This window comes from Pseudophryne corroboree, chromosome 5, assembly GCF_028390025.1.
Source record: "Pseudophryne corroboree isolate aPseCor3 chromosome 5, aPseCor3.hap2, whole genome shotgun sequence".
NCBI lineage: Eukaryota > Metazoa > Chordata > Amphibia > Anura > Myobatrachidae > Pseudophryne > Pseudophryne corroboree.
Window position 1 is genome coordinate 839834405 of NC_086448.1, and position 26613 is coordinate 839861017.

At 50.7% G+C, this 26613-nt stretch overlaps 1 long non-coding RNA gene across 1 annotated transcript; it reads right to left on the reverse strand.

Moving 5' to 3' along the window:
* Nucleotides 1-12931: 12931 nt before the first annotated feature.
* Nucleotides 12932-20082, reverse strand: LOC134929523 (uncharacterized). Its single transcript, XR_010178612.1, has 2 exons — nt 19913-20082; nt 12932-13229 (listed from the first exon to the last, which is right to left on the reverse strand). It is a non-coding gene; the product is annotated as an uncharacterized LOC134929523 (long non-coding RNA).
* Between the last annotated feature and the right edge of the window lie 6531 nt (nt 20083-26613).

Genomic DNA, 26613 nt, shown 5'->3' on the forward strand with positions numbered 1-26613 from the left:
TGTGTTGGGGGGAGGGGAAAGTGAAGTGGAGGGTGCGTGTGTGTTAGAAGTGTGGAGGCTGAGTGTGTGTGTGTTGGGGGGAGGGGAAAGGGAAGTGGAGGGTGCGTGCGTGTTGTTAGAAGTGTGGAGGGTGAGTGTGTGTGTGTGTGTGTGTGTAGGAGGGAAGGGAAAGTGAAGTGGAGGGTGCGGGCGTGTTGGTAGGAGTGTGGAGGGTGAGTGTGTGTGTGTGTAGGGGGGGAGGGGAAAGTGAAGTGGAGGGTGCGGGCGTGTTGGTAGGAGTGTGGAGGGTGAGTGTGTGTGTGTGTGTGTGTGTGTGTGTGTGTGTAGGGGGGAGGGGAAAGGGAAGTGGAGGGTGCGGGCGTGTTGGTAGGAGGGTGAATGTGTGTGTGTAGGGGGGAGGGGAAAGGGAAGTGGAGGGTGCGTGCGCGTTGTTAGGAGTGTGGAGGGTCAGTGTGTGTGTGTGTGTTGGGGGGAGGGGAAAGGGAAGTGGAGGGTGCGTGCGTGTTGTTAGAAGTGTGGAGGGTGAGTATGTGTGTGTGTAGGGGGGGAGGGGAAAGGGAAGTGGAGGGTGCGTGCGTGTTTGTAGGAGTGTGGAGGGTGAGTGTGTGTGTGTGTGTAGGGGGGGAGGGGAAAGGGAAGTGGAGGGTGCGGGCGTGTTGGTAGGAGGATGAGTGTGTGTGTGTGTGTGTGTGTGTGTGTGTGTGTGTGTGTAGGGGGGAGGGGAAAGTGAAGTGGAGGATGCGCATGCGTGTTGGTAGGAGTGTGGAGGGTGAGTGTGTGTGTGTTGGGGGGAGGGGAAAGTGAAGTGGATGGTGCGTGCGTGTTGGTAGGAATGTGGAGGGTGAGTGTGTGTGTGTAGGAGGGAAGGGAAAGTGAAGTGGAGGGTGCGGGCGTGTTGGTAGGAGTGTGGAGGGTGAGTGTGTGTGTGTGTAGGGGGGGAGGGGAAAGGGAAGTGGAGGGTGCGTGCGTGTTGGTAGGAATGTGGAGGGTGAGTGTGTGTGTGTGTGTGTGTGTGTGTGTAGAAGGGAAGGGAAAGTGAAGTGGAGGGTGCGGGCGTGTTGGTAGGAGTGTGGAGGGTGAGTGTGTGTGTGTGTAGGGGGGGAGGGGAAAGTGAAGTGGAGGGTGCGGGCGTGTTGGTAGGAGTGTGGAGGGTGAGTGTGTGTGTGTGTGTGTGTAGGGGGGGAGGGGAAAGGGAAGTGGAGGGTGTGGGCGTGTTGGTAGGAGGGTGAGTGTGTGTGTGTAGGGGGGAGGGGAAAGGGAAGTGGAGGGTGCGTGCGCGTTGTTAGGAGTGTGGAGGGTCAGTGTGTGTGTGTGTTGGGGGGAGGGGAAAGGGAAGTGGAGGGTGCGTGCGTGTTGTTAGAAGTGTGGAGGGTGAGTGTGTGTGTGTGTAGGGGGGGAGGGGAAAGGGAAGTGGAGGGTGCGTGCGTGTTGGTAGGAGTGTGGAGGGTGAGTGTGTGTGTGTGTAGGGGGGGGAAGGGAAGTGGAGGGTGCGGGCGTGTTGGTAGGAGGGTGAGTGTGTGTGTGTGTGTGTGTGTGTGTGTGTAGGGGGGGAGGGGAAAGTGAAGTGGAGGATGCGCGTGCGTGTTGGTAGGAGTGTGGAGGGTGAGTGTGTGTGTGTTGGGGGGAGGGGAAAGTGAAGTGGAGGGTGCGTGCGTGTTGGTAGGAGTGTGGAGGGTGAGAGTGTGTGTGTGTGTGTGTGGGGGGGGGGGAGGGGAGGGGAAAGGGAAGTGGAGGGTGCGTGCGTGTTGGTAGGAGTGTGGAGGGTGAGAGTGTGTGTGTGTGTGGGGGGGGGGGGGAAGGGAAGTGGAGGGTGCGTGCGTGTTGGTAGGAGTGTGGAGGGTGAGAGTGTGTGTGTGTGGGGGGGAGGGGAAAGGGAAGTGGAGGGTGCGTGCGTGTTGGTAGGAGTGTGGAGCGTGAGAGTGTGTGTGTGTGTGTGTGTGTGTGTGTGTGGGGGGGGGAGGGGAAAGGGAAGTGGAGGGTGCGGGCGTGTTGGTAGGAGTGTGGAGGGTGAGAGTGTGTGTGTGTGTGTGTGTGTGGGGTTGGGGAGGGGAAAGGGAAGTGGAGGGTGCGTGCGTGTTGGTAGGAGTGTGGAGGGTGAGAGTGTGTGTGTGTGTGGGGGGGGGGGGGAAGGGAAGTGGAGGGTGCGTGCGCGTTGTTAGAAGTGTGGAGGGTGTGTGTGTGTGTGTGTAAGGTAGAAGTGGTTGCAGTGTGTGTGTGTAAGGTTTAAGTGGTTGCAGTGTGTGTGTGTGTGTGTGTGTGTGTGTGTGTGTGTGTGTGTGTGTGTGTGTGTGTGTGTGTAAGGTAGAAGTGGTTGCAGTGTATGTGGTGATGGTATATGTGGGGACATGAGGCTGCTACTTGTTTCCCCCCTTGTGATGTACGGGGTGCGAGTGGGGCTTGGTGCACCTGGTGGGATGGGTGATATGGGGGGCACGCCGTATGTGAGTGGGTGGGTGAGGGCGCTGTCTGCACAACACGGAGTAACAGTAACACAGGCCATAGCTGTACATGCGGCATCACCCTGACAGCACGCCGCACCCAGAGCCGGATTAAGGGGGGTAAGTAACCCTGGGCCCCCCTATAAGGGGGCCCCCCTGTCCAGAGCCGCTCCTACCCAACTGTAGCATTCAGTGGCAGATCCACACCCACCCTCTCCCCTGTAACACACAGCCACAGTGACAGTGTACTTATGTGTAGCTATAGGTACATTGATTAACATAGCTGCGACCATATAACGTCAGCAGCAGCCTAGGCGGCATCCGAGCGCGGAGCACTCGCTAGCGATAGCCATCATCACCACACTTCTGCTCTTCCTTCCGGAGGCGGACCCTACAGCAGCCCCGCAGTGCCCGCACTTCCTCTGGGTGGCCGGGAGGCTCTGAGTGTCTGAGACCCACCATCAGTTAGCCCCGATTGCCGGTTCGTCTGTCAGCAGTGAGGGGAGAGAGAAGAAGAAAAGGGCGCAGATGCAATGGGAGGAGAGGGAGAGAGATGTACAAGAGAAGTAAGCAGCCCACATACAGTACATGACATGGACTCAGAGGCAGCAAAAGGTAGCGCCGCCGCCGGGATATATTTATTGTTTTATTTACTTACACATATTTAATGTTAGTATCTTTCTTTTATGCTTGGAGCTACAGTGATGGAAGAACAGCGTTGTATGGCTGTATTTACTTTTGCCTATGGACTGTTGGATTTTTATGTCTTTTGTAATCTCTCTGCACTTCGCTCTCCTATCCTCTCTCTCTTTCTCACACCCCTCTCTCTCTCCCCTCTTCCCTCTCTGCCCATCTCTCTTTTTCCTCTCTGCCACCTCTCTACCCCCCCTCTTCCCCCTTCTCACCTCTCAGCACCCCTCTCTCTGCCTCTCTGTCCCCATATACTCTCTCTGCACCTCGCTCTCCTATCCTCTCCCTCTTTCTCACACCCCTCTCTCTCTCCCCTCTTCCCTGTCTGCCCATCTCTCTTTTTCCTCTCTGCCACCTCTCTGCCCCCCCCTCTTCCCCCTTCTCACCTCTCAGCACCCCTCTCTCTGCCTCTCTGTCCCCATTTACCCTCTCTGCCCCCCTCTCCGCATCTCTTGCACTCTCTCTCCTCTTAAACGTCTGCGCCAGTTCTTGCTATTGGCACCCCTCTCTTTCTGAAACACAAACTTCTCACAGTGGGGGGACGTCCACTTCCAGCTCCCCCTAAAAGAAAAATATAGTTCTGCCCCTGCTGGCGCTGCTACTATTCACTGACAATTCTGCTCACCTCCAGTCTCCGCCACCAGTAGCAGCACAATTACTGGGAGAGCTGGTGGTGCTGGCGGAGGCTGGAGATGAGCAGAATCGGTTTCCATGCTGCCCGAGAGGAGGCTCTGGAGTCCGCCCCCACCGCAGGTGTGCAGGTAGGACATGCCCTATGCTGCTGCCTCATGGACGGAAGTGGGGAACAAACCGCGGGCACAGCCAGGGGGTGGTGATGACAGCAGGGGGAAGGACCCCTGTCTTTAGTGCTCCGGGCCCCCCAAATGCTTAATCCAGCTGGATGTTTGGAAACAGACAGATTCGTCGGGTCCGAGGCAGCAGCGGCGAGAGAGAAAACGCTGATACCGAGTCAGGTGCGGCGTGCTGTCGGGGTGATGCCGCATGCACAGCTATGGGCAGTATTACTGTTACTCCGTGTTGTGGACGGCGGGTCCCGGGCAGCGTGTCAGTGGCTACATGTGGGAACAGGCGAGGGGCTGGTGCGGAGGGAGGGGTGTGGGATGCGGGTGTCAGTGGGCTCCCGGGCAGTGTGTCGTCGGTGGCTGGATGTGGGTGCAGGGGCCCTGATCCCCGGGTCACAAAGCCGCAACCTGCTGTGCTCCCCCCACCGTCGGCCCTGATTCCCGGGCCACACAGCCGCAGCGGGCTCTGCTCCCCCCACCGCCAGCCCCGATTCCCGGGTCACACAGCCGCAGCGGGCTCTGCTCCCCCCACCGCCGGCCACGATCCCCGGGGCACACAGCCGCAGCGGCCTCTGCTCCCCCCACCGCCGGCCCCGGGTCACACAGCCGCAGCGGCCTCCGCTCCCCCCACCGCCGGCCCTGTTCCCCGGGTCACACAGCCTCAGCAGGCTCTGCTCCCAGTCATCTCCCCCCCATAATATAAGGCATCCCCCCCCTTCCCACACAATATCAGCCATCCCGTTCTCTCTCCCCCCCCCCCCCCCCCCCCCCGCAATATCAGCCTTCCTCCCAAGGTGGGGAAGGGGGGGGGGGGTGCGCTGCTGCTGCCTCGTATATAATCCACATACAGTATTGTGTGGCTGATGGTGGTGGGGGCTACAGGTGGATGGTGAAATGCAGAGGGAGCTGTCGTTGTAGTGAGGGAGGCTGGCGGTCCAGTGTCGGGAGGCTGCGTGATACAGTTTGTGCAGCTGTAGTGGGAAGGGGGACAACGGTCTGTGCGGCCCTGTCGGCCGCAGCCAGACAGGTGCGGGTGACGGGGGTGTGGAAGTGCAGAGGGAGCTGCCGTTGTAGTGAGGGAGGCTGGCGGTCGAGTGTCGGGCAGTGTGTGCAGCGGTAGTGGGGAGTGCGGGCGGGGTGTGGAGGGCGTTTTGCCGTGAGTGTGTGGCCGCGGCGCGGCTGCAATCTTACAGATGGTAGGGGGGGTTAGCGGCGGCCTCGGTTGCGGCTGTGTGTCCCACAGTGGTGGGGAAGGTGGGTGTGCTAGGTGGTGGTGGGTGTTTGCAGATGAGGGGAGGGGTGGTGTGGGGTGAGGCTGGCTGGGTGGCCGTGCTTACCTGGCAGTGTGGGGCGTCAGTGCACTGCTGGCTTGTGCCCGGGAATGGTGGGTGGAATCTCTGGCTGGTGCTCCCTTCTGTAAGTGGTGTGCTTACACTGGGACAGGCCAGGAGCTGCTGTCCGCCCAGGTCTGTGACTCCACCCAGCATTAGAGAGCCAGGCACAGAGTCACAGGGCTAATATATAGGAGATAGGGGAAGAGCCACTTAGTCTTATCCTGGATGCAGGACTACCTCCGGTCATTACAGAGTAGATTAATGATGGTGATGGCTATGGAGATTGCAGGTGCTGGGATCTAGCTGAGGGAAGGGAGATGACTGATGCTGGACTGTGTTGTTATTTTTTTAGCTCCAGTTTCTGATTTTCCCAAAAATGTTCTATGAGCTCGCTGCAAATGACGTAACAGGGAGGAGGTTCCTAGATGGTTATGGTCCCTACCTCTACTTACTGTGGGTTTACAAATGCCACAGATAGCTAGACAGTTGTTGTCAGGATTTGGGCAAAAATAATTCCACACATAAGAGGTGGATGTATTGTTCTTATGCCCATGCATGACAATGGCCTTCTTATCATTGGCAAAACTGCTTCAAATGCTGCTTTACTAACACAAACAACATCCTCAACATCAACATGTTTATTAGTGCTGGCGTCAGCCACACAAATATCACCCTCATCCTCTTGCACTTACACTGTAGCATCCTCCATTTCTGTGTCATCATGTGGACTTGTGGTGCCCAGCCCCACATTTGCTGAGGGTACAGAAATGGTGGAAGGAGACTTCTCTACAGGTACAGTATCAGAAACATCAGGCTCACACATAGCACTCACGGACACACCCAGACTGCTCAGGGGGGTATACTTACTAAGGTCCCGATTTTGACCGAGATGCCGTTTTTTCTTCAAAGTGTCATCTCGGTAATTTACTAAGCAAAAATCACGGCAGTGATGAGGGCATTCGTAATATTTTGGAAGTCCTAGGAAAAAAATCACGAATCAATACACCATCGGTCAAATACGCCTGCAATTTGGTAGAAATCGGGAATTTACTAAAAAGTGCAAATCACAAACACTGCCGACAATAGCCAAACACTGCCGTGCAGAAATACAAATCGTAATAAAGTGCTAAAAAAAAACAGACCTGCTTTTTTATCCCGTGTTTGGATAGGCATGCAGGGATCCATGAGATCCGTGCATGTATATCAGTGGGAAGGGGATGGGAAAGTGTTAATTTATAGAAAAAAAATTGCGTGGGGTCCCCCCTCCTAAGCCAAACCAGCCTCGGGCTCTTTGAGCCGGTCCTGGTTGCAAAAATATGGGAAAAAAATTGACAGGGGTACTCCCATATTTAAACAACCAGCACCGGGCTCTGCGCCTGGTCCTGGTTCCAAAAATACGAGGGACAAAAAGCGTAGGGGTCCCCCGTATTTTTGAAACCAGCACCGGGCTCCACTAGCTGGACAGATAATGCCACAGCCGGGGGTCACTTTTATACAGCGCCCTGCGGCCGTGGCATTAAATACCCAACTAGTCACCCCTGGCCGGGGTACCCTGGAGGAGTGGGAACCCCTTAAATCAGCGGGTGACCGAAAGTAACCTCACCGCTGACCACAAAGTTCCCACCATTGGTTACAATGGAGCGCATAGGCGCTACATTGTAACACTGCCGCGTGCCGCCTGTCAGACAGTACAGGAGCACACAGCCGATCAGGAGGGTGCCACAACGTGGCGCTCCCTGATTGGCTGAAGAAATAATAATTAATAATAATAATAATTTTATTTATATAGCGCTCTTTCTCCAACAGGACTCAAGGCGCTTTACAGACATCAAAAACAATGCACATGATACAGAGGATTTGAGTAATACAACAATAGACAAGCAACACAGACATAAAAGAAAAATCTTAAGCCTACAGAAAGCATAACGCAGGATTGGTGCAGGCATTTTGGGTAATAACTTCCAAGGGTTGTGTATTCCACCCTTATAGGTACCAAGTGCAGCAGCCATCTTGGGCGCTAAGCGTAGGATTACCCAGGGTGGAATAGTCTACCCCTAGAAGAGATGACACAAAATGGGGGTGATTTCAGAGTCCTACAGTTCAGAGTAGGGTTCCAACAAAACCACAAGGTCCATGTATTTTTCATCCCATCCACAAGTGTACCATATGGGGCAGCCATGTTAGGCGCACTTTGAAGGTTACACTGTGGGAGGTGAGCCATACAAGGGCCAAGTTCATATATGGGAAAACTGATGCTTATGTAGTAGTATGATGTACCCTGCATGTAGGGCACAATGGAAAGGTGTGCAATCAGTGGAGGTAAACATTACAGGAAAAACACGTGGTGGGTTGGAAGCGAGCAATGGAGAGAAAAAAAAAAAAACACAATAGCAGGTAACTAGTGGCAGAAGTAGGAGTGGGATAACATTTTGATCAGATCTTAGTTCGGGTGGGTAGTAGAATGAGGGGGGGCATACTCAGACGCAATGACATAAGTCAGAGGGGGTTTCTGGCATTCGGGGAAAGGGGTCCCATGTGAAAACATGGGGCCCCTTTCAGTTCGTGGTCGGGTGTCCGTTTTTTTATTTTTACAAGTACGTGGATTACAAATGGATTACCCGAGGAGCCCTCTACACTGGATTTGGTGAGTTGAATTTTTTCAACAGGTACACCATGGATTCTACATGGAGAAGAGGACCGACCCTCATGTGAACATAAGGTAAGTATGTGTATATGGTGGTGTGTATGTATGCATTAAAGTTATACTTTCAAGGTGTGTGTGTTATGTCTTTATTGGGGTATTTTTTTAGTAGTAGTACTACAGGTACCAGCGGGCCTGGTTTTCCGCCGCATGCTGGTACTTGTGGTTCTCCAAGTACCAGCTTGCGGGGGAGGCTTGCTGGGACTTGTAGTACTGCTACTAAAAACAATATTCATAACTTACAACAAAGGCTATCAGCCCCCCATCCGCAGCCCATTGGATGGGGGGGACAGCCTCGGGCTTCACCCCTGGCCCTTGGGTGGCTGGAGGGGGGGGACCCCTTGATTTAAGGGGTTCCCACTCCTCCAGGGTACCCCGGCCAGGGGTGACTAGTTGGGTATTTAATGCCACGGCCGCAGGGCGCTGTATAAAAGTGACCCCCGGCTGTGGCATTATCTGTCCAGCTAGTGGAGCCCGGTGGTGGTTTCAAAAATACGGGGGACCCCTACGCTTTTTGTCCCCCGTATTTTTGGAACCAGGACCAGGCGCAGAGCCCGGTGCTGGTTGTTAAAATATGGGGGAACCCCTGTCAATTTTTTCCCCATATTTTTGCAACCAGGGCCGCCTCAAAGAGCCCGAGGCTGGTTTGGTTTAGGAGGGGGGACCCATGCATTTTTTTTTTTAAGTTTAAACATTTTTTTTTTTTTTTTTTTTTTACAAGGTGCACAATGAAGCCCAGCACGGATCTCTCAGATCCGGCCGAGATTCATTGTATTAAAGTCGGCAGTGTTTTACAAGTCACTCACGTAAAACACTGCCTAAAAAAACGAATGACACCGACATCGGAAAAAACGAAAATGCAGAATACGGCAGCTTAGTAAATTAGTCGTAATCAATTCAAAAAGTTGCATATTTACACTTTCGATGTCATTCGTGATTGAACTTTGACCTCAAACGGGAAAATACGATTCTTAGTAAATTTACCCCAGGGACTTGTTATATTTCTGTTTCTGAATGCACAGTTTGTTCTACTGCCTTAGTGGCTTTCAGGTTTTTTTACTCTAAGTCAATGGTTCCCAAACTTTTTTGAATCACGGCGCCCTAGAGCATCAGAATTTTTTTCACAGCACCCCTAGGCCAAAAGTTTCTTATTGAGAAATTTAGAAAGAAATATTAAATGAAGTAAATTGTGTTTATATGTTATCCTTGGGTTCAGTTATGTGGTGGGGGACAAGATTTGCTTCTGTTTGTCCACATAGTTAATGATTGGCAGCCACAAGCACTGGTTTTGCCTATTACATTGACCATAAATAATTTAAATTAGTCCTGGACCACCAACCCAGGGCACACCTGCAAGAGCCTCACGGCACCCCAGGGTCCACGGCACACAGTTTGAGAACCACTGCTCTAAGTGAAAAGGTCTTGAATCGTCATGAGAGGCAGAAAAAGATTCCTCACTGACGGTTGCAGAAACACCACTCAGAAATAAAAGCCAAGGTCAAATTCTTTACTTGCCACTGTGTGTGGTGAATGGCATGTTGGCAATTTTATGTTTTTCTGCACCAAACTTTCCCTTTATTAGAGGTGTTTTTTCTTTAACACTGTATATTGTTTTTTGTTGCTGTTTTTTTTAGATGCCCTGATTTAGACTCTCTATGCCCTTGAGCATCAACTTTAGATGATGTTGAAGGACTAGTGTTGTCATCATGATTGGTGGCAGCAGCTGTAGCAAGAGTATTTGGTTGCTCTTCTCTAAACTGATTGCTATCCATTTTTCAATTTGCAGATGAGCAGCTCTGGACATCGGGGATCCGAACATCATCCTCCCGACGTCAAATTCTTGTGGGACTTGGATTTTATATAAGGTGCCGCAGCCGGCTCTCGTCGCTATTTAACTGATACATGCTGCATGCTGCGCTGTACTCTGCAGGGTGCCCCCAACCAGCCCAGCCAATCCACTCTCCCAGGGCATCATACTAATGAGAAATAGCAGTGAAGTGTTACAGAGTATCAAGTGAGTGACAGCAGCCGCTCAGTGATAGGAGTGTTACAAGAGTAAAAAAAAGTGTGAAAAATACATAGATAAAAAACATACAGACAGTGATATAAAATGTAAATATAAGTGTTAAGTGGTGATGGCCTGAAGTGGCCCAGCCTGAGCAGTTCAGGGGGCCCCACGCCCCAATGCTCACCCTAAAAAACTGGTTTGGGGGTGCCCTGCATCCTAGATGTGAACCCCAGAGTGTTAGGGACTTGACCTGGATGTTGGTGGGCAGGCCAGTATATTTGGCCAAACATATGCTAACAACCTCTTATATGATATTTAATTGTAATATATAATGGTAATGGTTGCATAGTGCATCTGCATCCATTTTTCTATCCATTCATACATTGCCCTGCATTTCAGCAGGGCAGGAGAGAGCCTAGATGGGCCCAGGTACTTTTCAGGGGGTGTGGTCTAATCACAGGAGGCGTGGCCATGCACCCTTAGAAAAAAAGACAGAAAAAATAGTACTGTAAGCGCCTCCATGACCACACAGCAGCCCAGCACAAAGCAGCGTGTACTGGGCTGAGAGGAGGAGCTGCAGCTGCTGCCAGGTAAGGGTGGTGGGGGTGGGGAACCTGGGCCTCCCCATCAGTGCTGGGCCCGAGTAATTAGTACCCTCCCTGGCCTGCCCCCTTGGTGCCACTGCATACTTCCCACACCCAGCCAGAGTAATACATGGGGGAGAAGCGGTATCAGTGCACATAACGTCTCCCCCATAATGACATCTGCCCCTTAGTGTCCAGCATCCTGAAGGGATTTTACCAGCTACTCTGTCAGCCACCCAGCCCGCTAGAGTGACAGCCAGTCTACAGCACAGTGAGCAGCAGCGTGTATTACACCTGAGACTAGCCCGGCGTAGTGCCCACAGACACTGACAGCACCACTTACCTGATACCCAGATTGTACAACATAAACACTGCATAGTGGGGGTAATTCCAAATTGATCGCAGCAGGATTTTTGTTAGCAATTGGGCAAAACCATGTGCACTGCAGGGGAGGCAGATATAACATGTGCAGAGAGAGTTAGATTTGGGTGGGGTGTGTTCAGTCTGCAATCTAATTTGCAGTGTAAAAATAAAGCAGCCAGTATTTACCCTGCACAGAAACAAAATAACCCACCCAAATCTAACTCTCTCTACACATGTTACATCTGCCTCCCCTGCAGTGCACATGGTTTTGCCCAATTGCTATCAAAAATCCTGCTGCGATCAACTTGGAATTACCCCCAGTGTTAGACACTAGCTCAGCAATCCGTTCTCAGATACTGGGATACACAGGTGACTCCTCATTTATCACTTCACATTCACCACCTGGTGGCCGTTAGGAAGACTGCAGCTGAGGAACTGTTAGGGCACAGGGAGAGTGTGCCAGTTACCCAAACTCGCTTTATCAGCCCCATACCGGGTCACAGATATTACCACTGAGTTCTATGGTTATAATATTTGTGAGATATTACAGAACCGGTCACAAATATATTGATTCTGCTGCACTGTAACGTATTTGTCATTTATATCGTAACGTACTTTCCTTATTAACGTGACATCACAGTGACCCAACGTTACATCTGACTGTCCACACATGTAGTGACTTACTGGGGGTCTCTGGGGGACCTCATCTCTCTGCCTAACCACTAAGGGAGTCCAGAAGCAAGTGTAATGAGGAGGCATCGGGAAAGCCAGGACTGACGACAGCGGTCAGGGGGAAACAGGATCCACACACCGACACCCAGTGGTGTATTGTATTACACCAACACGCCCGTTTTTTGCAACTCTCCCAGGCAGCGCAGCCAGAAGGCCAGCAGGACCAGATCTGTACGTGCGCAGTGCGGCCTCGGCACATGATCATTAGACTTCGGAGATTAGCGTAGACCTCTGGATCATGGCCGGTGGCTCATGGTGGACAGAGGACGTTTGCGGAACCAGAGGAATCTGACCACTAATTTCTACATTTCTGCAATGAAATTCTGCCCCAGATGACTCATTTTAGGGAACCCACGTGGAACTTATCACTGAGGAGGCAAATTACTGACCAGCCGGAGGGCAACCCCTCTACAGTTACAGTTTGATGACAATTTAACCAGTAGTCCCAGCGCCGTGGGCAGAATGGGACCAGTTTCACAGTTTAGGTAAGTACAGTAAGGGCCCTGATTCAGTGATGGTTTAAGTACATCTCCGATGTTTGTGGGTCTGCGATGGTGACCCGATGCCGCATCTTCCGGCGCAGCGTTGGATCAGCGCTACATGCAGGAGGCTCACACTGCGTCATCTATAAATCAGGCCCCAAATGTAAATCATCCTGCCCCAGTCCCTGATTTAGATGTGGGCACAGGTGGTCGCCCCTCTGCCACTTTCTGTAAATGCCACTAGAAAGCCCTCCCCCCGGGGTATATCCGCGCGTATGAGGAGTGCGACAGCCCAGTATCAGGGCTGCTGCAAGTTTCCATCAGTCACACCATGGAAACTTGCAGCAGCCCTATTGCAAGTGGAGATTTACCATCAGGGCATGCTTCATCACCACGCCCAGAATCTCCCATAGCAACGCATAGACAGACATCACCACGCCCAGAATCTCCCATAGCAACGCATAGACAGTCATCACCACGCCCAGAATCTCCGACAGACATCACCGCGCCCAGAATCTCCCATAGCACGCCCAAAGACAGACATCAACGCGCATCTGTGTGGTCGTGTCCCAATCACCACACAGGAACGCCATGCGTCTCAATGACAACAGCGCCTCCGTGTGTACACCCCATGTAGTGCATGAGCCATATGAGGTTTCAGGTGTTTCTGCGCACACGCAATAGCTAAAAACCACTCATGTATGTGACTACTGTCATTGTGTGCGAATGAGGCCCAATATCCCAATGCAGGGAGACCCAGGCCAGGACTGCAGGGTATCAGGGACAGAGCACACTATGGGCTGCAGGTCATGTTTAATCACGTCTCAGGCTGACACCACACAGGATACAATCAGTGCATGCAGACGGTAATTGCAGAACAGGAATGATAGCTATTCCTATAGCGGCGACTCCTCGTGCAGAGCAGAATGGGTGGATAGAGCGGAGCTGCAGCGTCATGCAGAGCGGACGGATCATTTCTTGGGGAGCTGGCTGAAAATGCAGGCCAGGCACATTGGGATCACCGGGGCGTCAATTGGCTTTCGTAGCGATTGTACCTTCAGAGCTTCTGCTCCCGGAGCTGCGATCACTGCAGCCTGCAGTAAAAGAATACAGTCACCCATGACAACATGTACTGTAAGTGACAATAGTGGAAGCAGTGATAAAAGTGGAGAAGTGAGCCGGTGGAGAAGTTGCCCATGGCAACCAATCAGCTGCTCTGTATAGTTGTATAGTATGCAAATTATAAATGTTACGTCAATGCTGATTGGTTGTCATGGGCAACTTCTCCACTGGCTCACTTCTTCACTTTTATCACTACTTAGTACATCCCCCACAGAGAGATAAAGTACCAGCCAATCAGCTCCTAGCTGTCATTTTTCAACCACAGCCAGTGACGTGACATGACTCAACTTTATCTCTTGTTAAGGCTTAATACATTTGGGCCAGCGTCCTGAATTGTCATTTCCATAATATTCCGGCGTGTGCCCAGGTATTCCGTGCCCATGTCAGCCCTGTAAAAGCCACCAGACACATTCTGTACATATACGCTGTGGGTACTCTGAGGGGCATAGCTAATAAACATGTTTTGTGGGAAATTAATGGAAAACGGATTGTTTTGGGGTGTAGTATCCCCTACAGGGCTTCCGCTACAGATATTGGAGTTTCTCTGTGGGCAACTAGATTACTAGCCCTGCATCTAATGCCATCTTATATCTTAATACGGCGTTAGCCATGAGAACCGGTCAGTCGGGATCCCGATGCACAGTAATTCAGTGTTACATGCAAAAGTAGCCAGTATATTCCCCACCTATAATTATATTTCTCTATCGTCCTAGTGGATGCTGGGGTTCCTGAAAGGACCATGGGGAATAGCGGCTCCGCAGGAGACAGGGCACAAAAAGTAAAGCTTTTCCAGATCAGGTGGTGTGCACTGGCTCCTCCCCCATGACCCTCCTCCAGACTCCAGTTAGATTTTTGTGCCCGGCCGAGAAGGGTGCAATTCTAGGTGGCTCTCATAAAGAGCTGCTTAGAGAAAGTTTAGCTTAGGTTTTTTATTTTACAGTGATTCCTGCTGGCAACAGGATCACTGCAACGAGGGACTTAGGGGAGAAGTAGTGAACTCACCTGCGTGCAGGATGGATTGGCTTCTTGGCTACTGGACATCAGCTCCAGAGGGACGATCACAGGTACAGCCTGGATGGTCACCGGAGCCGCGCCGCCGGCCCCCTTGCAGATGCTGAAGTAAGAAGAGGTCCAGAATCGGCGGCTGAAGACTCCTGCAGTCTTCTAAAGGTAGCGCACAGCACTGCAGCTGTGCGCCATTTTCCTCTCAGCACACTTCACACGCAGTCACTGAGGGTGCAGGGCGCTGGGGGGGGGCGCCCTGGGAGGCAAATGAAAACCTATTAAAAGGCTAAAAATACCTCACATATAGCCCCCAGAGGCTATATGGAGATATTTAACCCCTGCCTGGATTCACAAAATAGCGGGAGACGAGCCCGCCGGAAAAGGGGCGGGGCCTATCTCCTCAGCACACGGCGCCATTTCCTCTCACAGCTCCGCTGGTCAGGACGGCTCCCAGGTCTCTCCCCTGCACTGCACTACAGAAACAGGGTAAAACAGAGAGGGGGGGCAAATTTAATGGCAATATTTTGATATATATATAAAGCAGCTATAAGGGAGCACTTATTATAAGGCTATCCCTGTCATATATAGCGCTTTTTTGGTGTGTGCTGGCAGACTCTCCCTCTGTCTCCCCAAAGGGCTAGTGGGTCCTGTCTTCGTGTAGAGCATTCCCTGTGTGTCTGCTGTGTGTCGGTACGTGTGTGTCGACATGTATGAGGACGATATTGGTGTGGAGGCGGAGCAATTGCCAAATATGGGGATGTCACCTCCTAGGGGGTCGACACCAGAATGGATGCCTTTATTTGTGGAATTACGGGATAGCGTCAACTCGCTTAAGCAGTCGTTTGACGACATGAGGCGGCCGGACAATCAATTAGTGCCTGTCCAGGCGCCTCAAACACCGTCAGGGGCTGTGAAACGCCCTTTGCCTCAGTCGGTCGACACAGACCCAGACACAGGCACTGATTCCAGTGGTGACGGTGACGAATCAACCGTATTTTCCAGTAGGGCCACACGTTATATGATTTTGGCAATGAAGGAGGCGTTACATTTAGCTGATACTACAGGTACCACTAAACAGGGTATTATGTGGGGTGTGAAAAAACTACCTATAGTTTTTCCTGAATCAGAAGAATTAAATGACGTGTGTGATGAAGCGTGGGTTGCCCCTGATAAAAAGCTGATAATTTCAAAGAAATTATTGGCATTATACCCTTTCCCGCCAGAGGTTAGGGAGCGCTGGGAAACACCTCCTAGGGTGGACAAGGCGCTCACACGCTTATCTAAACAAGTGGCGTTACCCTCTCCTGAGACGGCCGCACTTAAAGATCCATCAGATAGGAGGATGGAAAATATCCAAAAAAGTATATACACACATGCAGGTGTTATACTACGACCAGCTATAGCGACTGCCTGGATGTGCAGTGCTGGGGTAGTTTGGTCAGAGTCCCTGATTGAAAATATTGATACCCTGGACAGGGACAATATATTACTGTCGTTAGAACAAATAAAGGATGCATTTCTTTATATGCGTGATGCACAGAGGGATATCTGCACACTGGCATCACGGGTAAGTGCTATGTCCATTTCGGCCAGAAGAGCTTCATGGACGCGACAGTGGACAGGCGATGCGGATTCAAAACGGCATATGGAAGTTTTGCCGTATAAAAGGGAGGAGTTATTTGGAGTCGGTCTATCAGATTTGGTGGCCACGGCTACAGCCGGGAAATCCACCTTTCTACCTCAAGTCACTCCCCAACAGAAAAAGGCACCGACTTTTCAACCGCAGCCCTTTCGTTCCTTTAAAAATAAGAGAGCAAAGGGCTATTCATATCTGCCACGAGGCAGAGGTCGAGGGAAGAGACAGCAACAGGCAGCTCCTTCCCAGGAACAGAAGCCCTCCCCGGCTTCTACAAAAGCCTCAGCATGACGCTGGGGCTTCTCAAGCGGACTCGGGGACGGTGGGCGGTCGTCTCAAAAATTACAGCGCGCAGTGGGCTCACTCGCAGGTAGATCCCTGGATCCTGCAGATAATATCTCAGGGGTACAGGTTGGAATTAGAGACAGATCCACCTCGCCGTTTCCTGAAGTCTGCTTTACCAACGTCCCCCTCCGAAAGGGAGACGGTTTTGGAAGCCATTCACAAGCTGTACTCTCAGCAGGTGATAGTCAAGGTACCTCTTCTACAACAAGGGAAGGGGTATTATTCCACTCTATATTGTGGTACCGAAGCCGGATGGCTCGGTAAGGCCTATTCTAAATCTGAAGTCCTTGAACCTGTACATAAAGAAGTTCAAGTTCAAGATGGAGTCACTCAGAGCAGTGATAGCGAACCTGGAAGAAGGGGACTTTATGGTATCCTTGGACATCAAGGATGCGTATCTCCACGTTCCAATTTACCCCTCACACCAGGGGTACCTCAGGTTCATTGTACAAAACTGTCACTATCAGTTTCAGACGCTGCCGTTTGGTTTGTCCACGGCACCTCGGGTCTTTACAAAGGTAATGGCCGAGATGATGATTCTTCTTCGAAGAAAAGGCGTATTAATTATCCCATACTTGGACGATCTCCTAATAAGGGCAAGGTCCAGAGAACAGCTAGAGATGGGATTAGCACTATCTCAAGAGGTGCTAAAGCAGCACGGATGGATTCTGAATATTCCAAAATCCCAATTAATGCCGACAACTCGTCTGCTGTTCCTAGGGATGATTCTGGACACGGTTCAGAAAAAGGTTTTTCTTCCCGAGGAAAAAGCCAAGGAGTTATCCGACCTGGTCAGGAACCTCCTAAAACCAGGAAAGGTGTCTGTACATCAATGCACAAGAGTCCTGGGAAAAATGGTGGCTTCTTACGAAGCAATTCCATTCGGCAGATTCCATGCAAGAATTTTCCAAAGGGATCTGTTGGACAAATGGTCAGGGTCGCATCTTCAGATGCACCTGCGGATAACCCTGTCTCCAAGGACAAGGGTATCTCTTCTGTGGTGGTTGCAGAGGGCTCATCTATTGGAGGGCCGCAGATTCGGCATACAGGATTGGATCCTGGTGACCACGGACGCCAGCCTGAGAGGCTGGGGAGCAGTCACACAAGGAAGAAACTTCCAGGGAGTGTGGTCGAGCCTGGAAAAGTCTCTTCACATAAACATTCTGGAACTAAGAGCAATCTACAATGCTCTAAGCCAGGCGGAACCTCTGCTTCAAGGAAGACCGGTGTTGATCCAGTCGGACAACATCACGGCAGTCGCCCATGTAAACAGACAGGGCGGCACAAGAAGCAGGAGTGCAATGGCAGAAGCTGCCAGGATCCTTCGCTGGGCGGAGAATCACGTGATAGCACTGTCAGCAGTGTTCATCCCGGGCGTGGACAACTGGGAAGCAGACTTCCTCAGCAGACACGATCTTCACCCGGGAGAGTGGGGACTTCATCCAGAAGTTTTCCACATGCTAATAAACCGTTGGGAAAGACCAATGGTGGACATGATGGCGTCTCGCCTCAACAAAAAACTGGACAGGTATTGCGCCAGGTCAAGAGATCCGCAGGCAATAGCTGTGGACGCGCTGGTAACACCTTGGGTGTACCAGTCGGTGTATGTGTTTCCTCCTCTGCCTCTCATACCAAAGGTATTGAGAATCATACGGCAAAGCGGAGTAAGAACGATACTAGTGGCTCCGGATTGGCCAAGAAGGTCTTGGTACCCGGAACTTCAAGAGATGGTCACGGACGATCCGTGGCCTCTACCTCTGAGAAGGGACCTGCTTCAACAGGGTCCCTGCCTCTTTCAAGACTTACCGCGGCTGCGTTTGACGGCATGGCGGTTGAACGCCAGATCCTAAAAGGAAAAGGCATTCCAGAAGAAGTCATTCCTACCTTGATTAAGGCAAGAAAGGAAGTCACCGCGAAGCATTATCACCGCATTTGGCGGAAATATGTTGCGTGGTGCGAGGATCGGAGTGCTCCGATGGAGGAATTTCAACTGGGTCGTTTCCTACATTTCCTGCAATCAGGATTGTCTATGGGTCTCAAATTGGGATCTATTAAGGTTCAAATTTCGGCCCTGTCAATATTCTTCCAAAAAGAATTGGCCTCAGTCCCTGAGGTCCAGACTTTTGTCAAAGGAGTACTGCATATACAGCCTCCTGTGGTGCCTCCGGTGGCACCGTGGGATCTAAATGTAGTTTTAGATTTCCTCAAATCCCATTGGTTTGAACCACTAAAAAATGTGGATTTGAAATATCTCACATGGAAAGTGACTATGTTACTGGCCCTGGCTTCCGCCAGGAGAGTATCTGAACTGGCGGCTTTATCTTATAAAAGCCCTTATTTAATTTTCCATTCGGATAGGGCAGAGCTGCGGACGCGTCCGCATTTTCTCCCTAAGGTGGTATCAGCGTTTCACCTGAACCAGCCTATTGTAGTGCCTGCGGCTACAAGCGACTTGGAGGACTCCAAGTTGTTGGACGTTGTCAGAGCTTTAAAAATATACATTTCAAGGACGGCTGGAGTCAGAAAATCTGACTCGCTGTTTATACTGTATGCACCCAACAAGTTGGGTGCGCCTGCTTCTAAGCAGTCGATTGCTCGTTGGATTTGTAACACAATTCAACTTGCACATTCTGTGGCAGGCCTGCCACAGCCTAAATCTGTTAAGGCCCATTCCACAAGGAAGGTGGGCTCATCTTGGGCGGCTGCCCGAGGGGTCTCGGCATTACAACTCTGCCGAGCAGCTACGTGGTCAGGGGAGAACACGTTTGTAAAATTCTACAAATTTGATACCCTGGCAAAAGAGGACCTGGAGTTCTCTCATTCGGTGCTGCAGAGTCTTCCGCACTCTCCCGCCCGTTTGGGAGCTTTGGTATAATCCCCATGGTCCTTTCAGGAACCCCAGCATCCACTAGGACGATAGAGAAAATAAGAATTTACTTACCGATAATTCTATTTCTCGGAGTCCGTAGTGGATGCTGGGCGCCCATCCCAAGTGCGGATTATCTGCAATACTTGTACATAGTTATTGTTAACTAATTCGGGTTATTGTTTAGGGAGCCATCTTTCAGAGGCTCCTCTGTTATCATACTGTTAACTGGGTTTAGATCACAAGTTGTACGGTGTGATTGGTGTGGCTGGTATGAGTCTTACCCGGGATTCAAAATCCTCCCTTATTGTGTACGCTCGTCCGGGCACAGTACCTAACTGGAGTCTGGAGGAGGGTCATAGGGGGAGGAGCCAGTGCACACCACCTGATCTGGAAAAGCTTTACTTTTTGTGCCCTGTCTCCTGCGGAGCCGCTATTCCCCATGGTCCTTTCAGGAACCCCAGCATCCACTACGGACTCCGAGAAATAGAATTATCGGTAAGTAAATTCTTATTATTACATTTTCCCCTTTCACTTTTCTATGTGGTTTATACAGGTATCAGTATAACTTAGTGACCTTCTGCCAGAACGGAATTGTTGGTTTATGTTGGAGCTATGCCTGAAAGATTCTAGTTGGTTCCACTGTAATTAGCCTGGATATCTAATCTGACAAGGAACCGTCTATACAGTCTCATGAATTACTCACAATTGCCCTTTCATTAGCTCTTACCTGCCCCCTGCCTGGTGTTACAGCACCTCACCACTAGATGGCACCAGTGTCACAGTGCAGGACAGTAACTTACTGCATCCAGTCTTGGGGTCGGGCCTGTGGACTTGGGGTTCAGGAGAAGGGGAGCAGCGGTGACAGCTGCCAGGAGACTGAAGATCACACAATACCTGAGCCAGTTCCTCATGGTCCTCCGTCTGTCCTCGCTCTCAGTGTTCCGTTCCTTGTCCACTTTCCCTTTTATATTGTCTCACCTTGTACCTGCAGTGCAGACTCTCACTTCCCCCAGATTAGTATCTGAGTACAATAAACAATGAGGGTGAGGCGGAGATTCAGTAAATATTAGCCAGTATTCTACATTGCACAATGAGTTATTGTCTCCAACAAACCTGAAATGATAGAGACAAAACATACAGGGGTAAATGTAACAGGGTACGAGATGTCTTGTAAATGACTGGTGCTTTAAAGATACGGGTAATCTCACCCGAAGTCTCATACCTCTGGTAACTCAGACTCTATTACATTTACCCCACGCATTGCACCCATTACAGAAACGACATTGGTTGTAGTGAGTATGGAGTAGAAGAGAAGGAAAAGCACATGAGGGGAGAGGGCCCTGCTTGTGAGAGCTTACATTCTAAAGGGGAGGGGCAGACAGACAGGGGTGACACAGATGGGGTAGACAGTGAGCGAGGAACAGAGGGTTGGGATGAGATTTGACTGGGTTTGGTGAAGAAGTGGGTCTTGAGAGCCCGTTTGTAGTTTTGTAGAGAGGTGGAGAGTCTGAGGGGGAAACAAAGAGAATTCCGGAGATAGGGAGCAGCACGTGAGAAAATAGAATTTTAATTACCTACCGGTAATTCCTTTTCTCGTAATCCGTAGAGGACACTGGGGTCCACATTAGTACCATGGGGTATAGATGGGTCCACTAGGAGCCTTGGGCACTTTAAGAAATTAATAGTGTGCGCTAGCTCCTCCCTCTATGCCCCTCCTACCAGACTCAGTTCAGAAACTGTGCCCAAGGAGACGGACATACCTTGAGAGAAGGATTCAAAGGACAGTGGTGAGATTTGAACCAGCACACACAAACAAGAGGAAAACAAAGCTAACCAAACTGGAACAGGAACAGCAACAGCTGAACCAACAGGAATACTTAACCAAGTAATGGTGCAGGAAACACGAAGTACTGGGCGGGCGCCCAGTATCCTCTACAGACTATGAGAAAAGGATTTATCGGTAGGTAATTAAAATCCTATTTTCTCTTATGTCCTAGAGGATACTGGGGTCCACATTAGTACCATGGAGATGTACCAAAGCTGGTGGGAGAGTGCAGAGGTTCCTGCAGAACTGATTGACCAAACTGAAGGTCCTCAGCGGCCAAAGTATCGAACTTGTAGAACTTAGCAAACAAGTCCGAACCCGACCAAATAGCCGCTCGGCAGAGCTGTAAAGCTGAGACACCCTGGCCAGCCGCCCAGGAAGAACCCACTGACCTAGTAGAGTGGGCCTGTACAGATCTTGGAACCGGCAAACCTGCTGTAAAGTAAGCATGCTGGATAGTGAGCCTGATCCAGTGAGCAATAAACTGCTTTGAAGCAGGACACCCAATTTTATTGGGATCATAGAGAACAAACAGCGAGTCCGATTTTCTGTGACGAGCTGTCCTCTTCACATAAATCTTCAAAGCCCTCACAACATCTAGGGACTTTGAGGTAGAAGAGGTGTCGGTAACCACCGGAACCACAATAGGTTGGTTGAAACGCAGACACCACCTTTGGAAGAAATTGCTGACGAGTTCTGAGTTCAGCTTTATCCTCAGGAAAAATCAAATAGGAGCTCTTGTGAGACAACGCCCCCAGTTCCGACACATGCCTGGCTGATGCCAGTGCCAACAGTGTGACGGTCTTCCACGTAAGAAACTTTACGTCCACCTCCTGTAAGGGCTCAAACCATTCTGATTGGAGGAACTGCAACACCACATTGAGATCCCAAGGTGCCATGGGAGGCACAATGGGAGGTTGGATGTGCAGAACACCCTTCAAGAACGTCTGAACCTCAGGGAGGGCAGCCAATTGTTTCTGGAAGAAAATGGACAAGGCTGAAATCTGGACTTTTATGGAGCCCAGGCGCAGGCCCACATCCACACCTGACTGCAGAAAAAGAAGAAAACAACCCAGTTGAAATTCCACCGCAGGAAATTTCCTGTTCTCACACCAAGAGACGTATTTTTTCCAAATACAGAGGTAATGCTTAGAAGTTACCCCTTTTCTGGCTTGGATCAAAGTCGGAATAACCTTATCCAGAATTCCTTTCTGGGCTCAACTTCCATGCCGCCAAATGTAGCCGTGGTAAGTCTTGATAGACGAACGGCCCCTGTTGCAGGAGATCCTCTCGAAGAGGCAGAAGCCACGGATCCCCCAGGAGCAAGTCCAGTAGATCCGCGTACCAAGCCCGTCTTGGCCAGTCTGGAGCAATGAGAATTGCTTGAACCTTTTCCCTTTTTATTCTTTTGAGAATCTGTGGGATCAATGGAAGTGGTTGAACACATACACCATCTGGTAGACCCATGGGGTCGCCAGAGCGTCCACCGCCACTGCCTGTGGGTCCCTCTACCTGGAACAATACTGCTGGAGCTTCTTGTTTAGACGAGAGGCCATCATGTCGATTTGTGGAATGCCCCACCAACATGTCAAGCACCCGAACACCTCCGGGTGGAGGCCCCTCTCTCCTGGATGGAGGTCGTGTCTGCTGAGGAAGTCTGCTTCCCAGTTGTCTACTCCTAGAATGAAGATTGCCAACAACGCCACCGCGTGTCTTTCTGCCCAGAGGAGAATTCTTGTCACCTCTGACATTGCTGCTGTGCTCTTCGTTCCGCCCTGTCGGTTTATGTACGTTACTGCCGTCACATTGTCTGACTGAACTTGAATGGGTTGATCTTAAAGAAGATTTGATGCCCGTAGAAGGGCATTGTATATGGCCCTTAGTTCCAGAATGTTGATTGGAAGAATGGTTTCCTGACTTGACCATTTTCCTTGGAACTGCACCCCCTGGGTGACTGCTCTCCAACCTCTGAGGCTTGCGTCTGTGGTTAGGAGAATCCAATTTTGAATCCCGAACTTTCAGCCCTCAGTCAGGTGAGAAGTCTGAAGTCACCACAGAAGAGAAATCCGGGCTTTTGGCGACAGACATATAATCTGGTGCATGTGGAGATGCGATCTGGACCACTTGTCCAACAGATTGAGCTGGAAGGGCCTTGCATGAAACCTTCCGTACTGTAGCGCCTCGTAGGTGGCTACCATCTTCCCCAGAAGGTGAATGCAGGGATGCACCGATATCCGGGTTGGTTTCAAGACATCCCGCACCATCGACTGGTTTACCAATGCCTATTCCAATGGAAGGAATACCTTCTGAGCCTACATATCCAGTATCATCCCCAGGAACGGAAGCCTCCGTGTTGTTTCTAGGTGAGATTTTGGTAGGTTCAGAATCGACCCGTGACGCCGGAGTAGTCGAGTTGAGAGGGCAATGTTGTCCAACAACCTCTCCCTGGATGGTGCCTTTATCAGCAGGTCGTCCAGGTACGGAATTATGTTCACTTCCTGTTTGCGGAGGAGAAACATCATCTCTGCCATTACCTTGGTGAACACCCTCAGTGCCGTGGAGAGGCCAAATGGCAGGGCCTGGAACTGGTAGTGACAGTCCTGTAATGCAAACCTTAGATAAGCCTGATGAGGTGGCCAGATTGGAATATGAAGGTATGCATCCTTGATATCCAGAGACACCAAGAATTCCCCTTCCTCCAGACCTGAGATCACCACTCTCAGAGACTCCATCTTGAATTTGAACATCCGTAAATACTGGTTTAAAATGGGTCTTACCAAACCGTCCGGCTTCGGTACCACAAACAGGTTGGAATAAGGGGGGTCATTCCGAGTTGATCGCTCACTAGCAGTTTTTAGCAGCCGTGCACTGGGTGTGTATTTTAGCTTAGCAGAAGTGCGAACGAATGTATCGCGGAGCGCATGCAAAAAAAATTTGTGTAGTTTCAGAGTAGCTCAAAACCTACTCAGCACTTGCAATCACTTCAGCCTATTGAGTTCCGGATTTGACGTCACACATCCACCCAGCATTTGCCCAGCCACGCCTGCGTTTTTCCTGGCATGCCTGCGTTTTCCCAAACACTCCCTGAAAACGGTCAGTTGCCACCCAGAAACGCCCACTTCATGTCAATCCCTCTGCCGCAACCAGTGCAACTGAAATGCATCGCTAGACCCTATGCAAAACGACATCATTCGTTGTGCCCGTACGTTGCACGTTCGCATTGCGCCGCATATGCATGCGCAGAACTGCCGTTTTTTTGCCTGATCGCTGCGTTGCAAACAAATGCAGCTATTGATCAACTCGGAATGACCCCCAATAACCTTTGTTCTGCAGCTGAGGTGGAACTGGAACAATGACCTGAGTCTGTAGCAGTTTTTGAATTGCATCCTGTAAAATTATACTTTCCTCTTGAGAAGCTGGTAAGACTGATTTGAAGAATCTGTGAGGTGGGAGTTCCAGAAACTCCAGTCTGTAACCCTTGGTGATAAGGTCTATGACCCAGGGATCCTGGCATGATGTTGCCCATATGTGACTGAAATCGCTTAATGGGGCTCCCACCTGCCTGTCTTCCAGGCAGTGCGGTCCACCATCATGCTGAAGGCTTAGAGGAAGCAGAACCTGAGGTCTGTTCCTGTGAACCTGCAGTAGCTGTTTTTTGGGGTTTACCTCTGTGGCCGGAGAGACCAACCAGCCACACGTGTAATGGCGGCTGCGGCACTGAAGGTGTTAACCCTCGTGCCCGGCGCCATATTAAGGGACAATGGGCGCTGGGCGTCACTGTTAAACGTACTTACGGCGCTGGGCACGGACTGTTTAAAAGTTTGTTTAATGATGTGTTTTACTTTTAACATGTCATATGTAGTGCTCTGTGCACCATTGCAGGAAGACATGTTTAAATGTATTTATTTTATATTCAAGACAGGCTTGGTGTATATTTAAAGGAAAAATGCAGTTACTATAGCTGTCTGAATAAGCAACTCTTATCCTCTGGAAATAGGAAGTGGCATGCTAATGGCTCTGTCCTAGCAGTGAGGTGTGAAGGACAATACCTTTTGATGTGTAAGTTCCTTAGAGAGAGATACTAATCACTGGGTCTATGGTCTTGGAATATATGTTTGATGTAGGGGATGTAATTTATATACGTTCCGTGAATGGCAGATAAAGGAAGGAAGACTGTTTGTTTGTATTGTAGCTATTCCTGTTGTAATCTTAAACACTGGGTTTGCCTGCAGATGGGAATAACCAGACACATTTGTATTTTGAAGATATGTGATAAATTTATCAATAGTGAATGTTAATCTGATACCAAACGTTGTCTGGGTGACAGGAAGGAGGATATTGTTTTATTGCACTTATATCCTTGTAAAATTTAATTTATTGGTATTTTGTAAAATAACCTGATTGGTTGGAGAAGACAGGGAGGGCTTACCCCCCTGTGATACTGTGTGGAAAACTGACATAAAAAGGAGACCTGCGTGCCTCCAGTGTGGAATTGTAACATCTTCTTCTGCTGAAAACATCTTGATTGTATGCTGTTGCCCCTAGCAATAGGGAGGAGCCTTTTTAAAGGTTATTTGAGCAATAAACACCTTTGCCTCAAGAAGACTGCTTCATCTTGTGACCTACAGGGTTAGGCCAAACCTAGCCCCGTTCTCCGGCTGTCCAGGGAAGCACCTGACGTCTCCAAGCTCCGCCTTCCGCCAGCTACCGGTAGAGGCCTAGCAAGTGGCTAGAGGGGATTCGTCAACACCACACAGCTGTGGTAAAGCAGTGCGTCGGCACATACAGAGCAGAACCGTGGTTCCAAACGCCACGGCAGGTTAGGAGTTTGGTGGTGGCAGCGAGAACCCGCCCACAGCGCAGTGGGTGGAGTCAGTAACAGGCGGTTACTGACGGTAAGAGGGAATCCTCTATGTGGTCAGGCCTCGTGCGGCTTGACCTTCCAATCTGTGCGCAGTCGACGGGACGCGAAAGCGGCGAGTGCTTTCGTACGGTACCGTCCTGTCACAGAAATTGGTGGCATAGTGGTGGGATATTCCCAGGCGGCTTTTCATCACCCGATTGGAGAAGCCGAGTTACTCAGGAGAGGAGTAACTGCAGCGCAGGAGAACGCACAAGATGGCGGAATTCAGCGGAATGTCCAAGGAGGATCTGGAGATCGTATGCCAGGGGAAGGGTGTGGATATCCCTTCCAACGCGTCCAGAAGCGTCATGAAGGCGGCGCTCAGGAGCGTGGAGGAGTCTCATCGGGCGGAGGTGGAAAGCACTGACGGCGTCAGCATCGCAGAGGACGGCCCAACAGTGGACCTTCGTAAGGAACCGGTGAGAACCACAAGCCCCGCCCTCTCTCACAGCAGCAATGTTTCCTAGCAATCCCTAGCAGGGCCAGGATCCCAACGTCCCAGGGGGGGCGGCCCGGATACCCTAGCAGATCGGCTAGTGGAATTGGGGGAAAGGGCAACGGAGCAAGAGCGCTTGATCATCATCCAGATGTGGCGTGATGAGCGGGCACCACAGGCCGTGGTACCCCGGGAGCCGTTGTCAGCTGTTGTACACAGATCAGGACGTATACAGTTTGCCAAGTTTGCAGACAGTGATGGGGACATTGATGGACATTTGCAAGTTTTTGAAAGGACTTGTAAACTACACGATCTACCCAAGTCAGAGTGGGTGAGA